This window comes from Cupressus sempervirens, chromosome 9, assembly GCF_028749045.1.
Source record: "Cupressus sempervirens isolate cs-2001-9-10 chromosome 9, ASM2874904v1, whole genome shotgun sequence".
NCBI lineage: Eukaryota > Viridiplantae > Streptophyta > Pinopsida > Cupressales > Cupressaceae > Cupressus > Cupressus sempervirens.
The window spans coordinates 728536856-728543991 of record NC_143126.1 but is presented as its reverse complement, the minus strand read 5'-3'; the positions used below and the strand labels follow the sequence as shown (position 1 = coordinate 728543991).

Below are 7136 nucleotides of genomic sequence, written 5' to 3'. Positions count from 1 at the left end.
GAAATTACTTTGCCTTTCCCCCCACCAACTCCCTACCTAAGATTATGTAATTTAGATGAGCGATAGACTCTTTGTACTATAATTGAAATGTATTCTAATTACTATGTTTTCCTTAATTCAACATTTATTTATATTTCATTTTTTTGTAACTAGAACCATTGATAGACTATTCAATATTCTTCACAATAAAAAAGTGTCAGTAGTAAGAAAGACACTATCAATTATTTCATAGCAATATATGCACAAAATATATATCTTACCTCATTACCCTTATGTGTTGAAGTGGTGATTATAGGATATTTATCCATTATTTACTCTTAACTACCTTAAGGGTCCTCATAGATTCAACCACCTTATTTGGGATTTGGCCCCACCTTCAATGTTTGTCTCAATGACTCGAGTTTATAAATCACTTGCTGCTAATCACCTAATCTCTTCCAATATTACTTATATTAAATTTGTGATCTTGGTTCAAACTTAACAATTGTACATGATACATATTTCCCTTTTCAATATTGTAATTGTTTGAGAACACATTATAACTGGATTTGTATGTTGAATTGAAAGTCTCTCCTTTGATGCCTTCATTATTACTTTTTAGTTCCTTGTAGCAGCATTTTCTCATTGCCAAATTATTGAATTTCCTTCTGAATAACTTCACAACCTTGAAGTATCAATAGTAACAATAAATATTTAACCAAGTCATTGATTATATATTACTCACTTTGGAAGGGTTTGATTTTTTATGCTCATTGTCATTTCTGATCTACCAACTTCCACACTTGATTGCTTAAGTTTTGATCAATCAAATGATGTGAGTGCATAGAGTGCTCCATATGTCGCAACATCTTGTGGGGCAATAATCTCTGTATAATTATTTCCAAGTTCAAAGCTTGTCTCCACAAACTTGCAAGTAGCTAGCTTGTACTTGGAGGCATGGAGATGGTCAAGTCCAATAGCACATTTGAGCTTTGCAAGGAGGAGATCATCTTGGAGATCAGGGGCTTGTGTTTGAGTCTACTTAGCTTTGGTTACGTAGCTAGAGACATGCATGAATTGCCCCATCTCGATGCTCACCAGGATCATGTTGAGGCACATCTAGATTATATGCTTTGAAGTGGTACAGGAATCATGAGTCCTTACATAGTTCATAAAAGCTTCTCCCAGCATCCCATGTGCATAGAAGAAGTCCCCAAAATCATTGTATCCCATCAGAATGCTCTCCTTTATTGGGTTTGTCTTATACCCATTGAGTTCATTCTTGATCTTTTCCTTGCAGAGTTGAGCATGGCGTTCGACGGCATCAATCCAGTCATGCTCATTGGCAATGCAGAATTGAGAAGAGGGGCCAAGCCTAGCCTCAAGATTGTGCAAAACATCCTTGAGCAGCATCGTGTTGTCACCCTTCTTAGCCTCATGATAAGCCATCTGCAGGGTTTCCAACCCCATGCTCTCATTTCCACATCTGTCTTCTATGAACATCAACCGCATTATCTTTGTTCTCCCACTGTAAAGGGAGGCATATGCCTCCATGTCCATTTTCTCACTACTCATTACACTCTCACCATTTACATTGCCAACGTCATTCCCTTCAACGTCTTCCTCCCAATCTATTTTTTTGATGTCAAGGTTGTCTCTCTTCAGACTTCATTGTTTGCTTAACTACCCTAAGAGAATGGTCTTTGCAAACTTATATCCCAAAAATGAGCACAACAAAATTTGAACCCATGCAAACATTTGTAATGAACCCTTTCTGATTTCAAGGTAGAATCTATAAATTTCACTAAAGTTCGCTTCAGCTCCTATGCTTGTTCAGCTGTGTAGTTCACAGGATGGCAAGATCCAGGCTCTAATACCATTAGTAATGACCCTTTTTGGGACATTAGGGTTTCTTATTATAAATATGTTTTCTCCTGGGTCCTTCCATTTGTAATGACTTTTTAGGGGTCATTCGTTTGTGACTTTTTCTTTAATTTGTATCCCCTTTTTCCATATCTTTTTTCTGATGTATTTTCCAATGCGTTGATATATTATATACATGAGTATATTCATAGAGTCATGTCCTTTCAAATTAATATTAATTATATAAATAAGGTATTTTATTATTTTATTAATTATATATTATTTTTAATGATTTTAAACTATATTATTATATAAACTATATTATATAAATTATGTAAAGACTATTACAATATTATGTAATCTTAGATATTATGATAAATTATAACTATATAATTATTAAACATACCCTAAAATAATTATATTAAATAATGATATATTATTATACGTATTTAGATATATACTATATATATCACATATATTTAATATTATTTATCTTATTTATTATAATTTAAATGTGATAATAATTAGATATATTATCGTCTTATTGATTTCATTTATTCCTTATATATTGATATTATTATTATGAATAATAATTTCATTATATTCATATAAATAATTAAGTAAAATAGATCATAAATATTTATAGTTTATCAATACTATTTCTTTAGGAATAGTATATGAATTATTATTATATTTTATCCCATAATCATAGGATTCTCTTTAGGAGGGGTCATGACAAGTCCACCCCTCTTGAATTTTCTTGTCCTCAAGCAATAAATATTTTCATATTTATTTCACCTTATATAATGAAATATTGTATTGAAATCTTGAAGAGATTTGGGATGGAGGATTGCAAACCCATGCCTACACCCATGATCATAAATTGGAGGAAGGTAGATACATCTAAGGAGAAGGAGGTAGATCCCACTTTATATGGACAATTGATTGGTTCATTTGTGTATTTGGTCAACACTAGGCCAGATATAGCATTTGCAATAAACTTTCTTAGTCAATTCATGGTTGAACCAAAGAGAATGCATTGGATAGTGACCAAGCATGTATTGTGATACTTGCATGATAGAGTTGAGTATGGGATCATATATATTCAAGGTGAAGATATTAGATTGATGGGCAGGTAGTATGACAAACAAAATAAGCACTTCAGGGTGTTGCTTTAGCTTGGTATTAGGATTTGTATCTTGGTTCAACAAGAAGAAAAAGTTTGTGGCTCTTAGTTTAGTAGAAGCATAATACATAGCAGCTAGTATTCAACATGTGAAGCTATATGAATTTGAAATTTGTTAGTAGCCTTTTTGTGTTAGAAGGTTGAGACTACTATGATACACTGCAATAATCAAAGTTGCATCAAGTTGTCTAAGAATCTAGTATTTCATGATAGATTTAAACATATAGACATCACATATCACTTCATCAAAGATTCTATACAATGAGGGGTTGTTCAGCTATAGTACATACCTAGAAAGGAGCAAGTAGTAGACATTCTGACTAAGACATTGGGGAAGGAAAAATTTGTCTTCTTTAGAGATAAGTTGGGTGCCATGTAGAATAGCTTCCTCGCTAAGGGGGATTGTTAGTTTAGGTAGCTTGGATAGTTGTCCATCCCTATGTGATTAATTAGAAAATAATTGTTTTACTAACTAATGGGTTAGAGCTAAGACAAATATTTGTTAATTAATTGACTCCTTATAGAAGCAACTAGTAACCTATTAGTTAGGTTGTTTTAATAGAGAAGCAACTAGAAAAAAATTTGTTAGGTTATCTTTCATCAAGAAGCAACTAGAAACCTCTTGGTTAGGTAGTATAAAACAAGGTCAAGGGAGGAATTTGGAGAATAAAAAGTTGTAGAAGTATTTGTAGTGATAGAAAATGAGTTTGTAGTGATAGCAAATAGTCTTGCAGTGTCAACAAGGGCACAATCATAGCGTTGGGGATAGAAGTGGGGAATATTAGTAGGAGAAATTAGGAGGTTGTCTAAATTTTATTAGTGAGAAGCAAGGAATTTTATATATCTTGATTTGATAAAGTTAATATATTTTTCATCCATAGAACTACTTTTCCCTTAGGGGTTTTTCCAGGGATAATTTGTATGAAAATATTAATTTTTTTGTGTTGTTAATTTCTTTCTATATTTTATTGGTGAATTTGTAGTTGTGTTATTTTTTATATTAGCAATGAAATACTTTTTTGGTAGTTTAATAATTATTTACGATAGGAGGTTAATAATTAGTGGCTACAATAGGAATTTTCACATGTGTAAATGAAAAGAATCGGAATATTTAAAAATTACAAAAATTTTGAAGCAATAAAATTGGTCTCAATGCAAGGGCCATAACTCTGAACTCCATTATTGGATCTTTCTAAAATTGAAATATGTTTGATGTAACATAGCTATCTAAATTCTCACCAGAGTGATCTTCAAAATTCTATCTAGTTTGCAACATATAGATAATTTTGTACAAGTCTGTCAAAATTACCTGGAATAGTCGCAAAATGATGACAACTACTCTAGAAGCTGGGATGGTTTCAATAAGGTAAAATGGAACTACAAGATGCTTCAAATGATGAAGGAATGGTTATGAATGAAGCTACACATGATGAATCCATGTAGCTCTTCTAAATCAACCCAACAAGGTTTATCCAACTAGTTATAATAATGAAAGGAGTATAAGTGTCCAATTGTCAAAATTCCTATGGAGATTTCTATATTTCAGCATAATCCAAGGTGTTTCTTAGGGAAAACATGATCACACATCAAATTTGATTTCAAGTTTAATTAATCTTTACTTTTCATAACTAAAGATGACACATCTATCAATAAAAAATCTCAAAAGAAAAGGAAAATATGGGACAGTTGGCAATTGGAAAAGAAAGGTTGCTTTCAAGAATCATTTATGAAAAATAGAAAAGAATTGTCAAAAGAAGACAGAGATAAATATGTAAAATAAAGATAGATTAAGTGTTTAGTTTTACCCCCAACCTACATACTTTGTGTTATAGAAAAGGTTCCAATTTTCAGAGGCTTCTTTTTAAAAAAACTTTGTGCTATGAGAGGGGGAGTTTCTGCTACATTTTTATTCTGAATGTAATGCGAGAAGTGGATTTTTTTTCTTAGATAGTGGTCAATGTACATGAAAAGTAAAATCTTTGTCATTTTTTTGCATTCAGAGAAGGGAAATATCAACACTTTAAAACTTTGAATTTAGATGTTTATTTTCTAATTAATATTCATCTTGGAATGATATTGGTTTTCTTTGAACATGTACCTATTATATATGATCATCATCATGATTATAATTTGGATTTAGTGCTCTAGTTACTCATGTTTTTGAGAAGAGTGATATGCTTTTGTTTCCATTTTTACATTCATGCATTATTTGGGTCAATGATCTTGGTGTCATTTACTATTTGTTTCCTTTCAATTAGCTAATGTCTTCGCATCTATGTCTTGTTTATGAATAGATGCTTGTAAACCTTTCTTTCTTTCAAGTTAAAAGTATTATTGATTATAATATAGTTGATTCATTTTAAATCTTGAACAAGGAGCTATACCCAAATAATTTAGAGGGCACTTGCACATTCCAATAGTGAAGTGACCCAACTATTAGTGTTGATTTATCTTCTTATCTAAGTGTTTTAGGGTCAATTTGTATGTATTTCTTTAGAAGAAAACTCGTTCACTAACAAAAGGTAAACTTCTTTTCAAATATTTCAACTAAAAAAGGATAGGATAGATAGTTGCTAGATGTCCAATGCCTATGAAGAAAGTAAAAAAAGATGGACAAGCTTCAAAGGCAACGAGAAGAGGCATTATTACATCATTGGTTAGTGGTTGTTTTACATGGTGACAATGGAGTAAATCCTTATGAATTTCTCTATTGAAAATATGATCAAATTAACCAACTCCAAGGTTTCCAGATGGTTATTTTTCAACATAATAGTTAGCTCAATTGAAGATAAATGTGAATGTTCACAATCAACCTTTGCTAGTATCTATAAAATCTATAAAAAATTCTGAAAGAAGATGACCACAAACTTGATGTACCTTTGTATTTTTAGATTTATTAATGAATGCAAGTTCTATCAATGTAACTCTATGAATTCTTATTCTAACCAAGTGTTTCAAAAGAAAATAATAGATTTAGGGTAATAAGAAATTAAAGAAATTACTTTAAATGAAATTCCTAATGGACATAAGTCATTGCAACAATGCATATTTGAATTAAAATTTTGAAAGATATAAAGAATAAACCAATGAAATTAGGAGCATTGCATCATAAGCTCCACTAATGCAATCCTCAAAGAAAGTGATTAAAATTGAAGGATGTTTCACAATTCATCAAAATATGTAGCCATAGAAAGTGCAGACACATTGTAGAGTCAATATAACACCTTTTTAGTTGAAGGATTGGACATCCTTTACTACCAAAGTACTGTGTTGTTCTTTATTAAGTATCAATCTGGGAGCGTGAACTTGAGATGATGTTTGCAAAGTATATGCTCTAGTCTCTACTAAAAGTCACTACTACTTTGAATAAAATAACCATTAAGGAAATCTAGTTTATCAAAAAGATTTAGACAACTATCAAATGCTTGGAAGGAAACTCTAATTTCTTAACCATACATCTATGCACCTACTATTGCAAGCATAGTGACTAGTTTTGTTTCTAGTGACTATAGGAACAACATTTTTAAACTTAACTTCGAAAATTGAGTCTAACTCCTAATTGCTAAAGTAAATTCCAACTTTTGCATGGGCCCCCATGGAAGAATGAAGAAAATATCAACTCAAACAGAGGTGTGAAAACTTAGTAAACTCATGTATTCATTCAATAGACAATATTACACTTGCTTGAAAATAAGAGAATGTATAATAACTCTAGTAATCTACTTATTACTTGACCTTTTAGATATAGACAAGGTCTTATTTAAAAAGGGAGGGAATAAAAAATTCCTACAATCACAACTTCCTCATAAAGGATAGTTCATTACAACCCAAAACTCATGAAAAACATGCAACATAAAGACATTAGATATCTCCTTAAATTCCCATAAATATAGAGCATGGTGGATGCTAGATCTTCTTTGTTGTTGACTTTAATAACTACTAGGAATCTAGGCACTATGCAACAATTCCTTGCATGTCTAACTGGTTGCCTAGTTGCTTGCTTTCTCGCTCAGCCACTTCATCAAGTCCCTCATATTCTATTGGAATAGGTCCCCTTTCTACACCACTAAAAAGGTCCCTTATTATTGCACTAAATAGGTCCCTTCTG

The 7136-nt window shown here is 31.5% G+C and overlaps 1 pseudogene; it reads right to left on the bottom strand.

Annotated features, from left to right (window-relative positions):
• Positions 1 to 720: 720 nt before the first annotated feature.
• LOC149540783 (COP9 signalosome complex subunit 1 pseudogene) overlaps positions 721 to 7136 on the bottom strand; it is a 110449-nt pseudogene continuing 104033 nt past the window's right edge.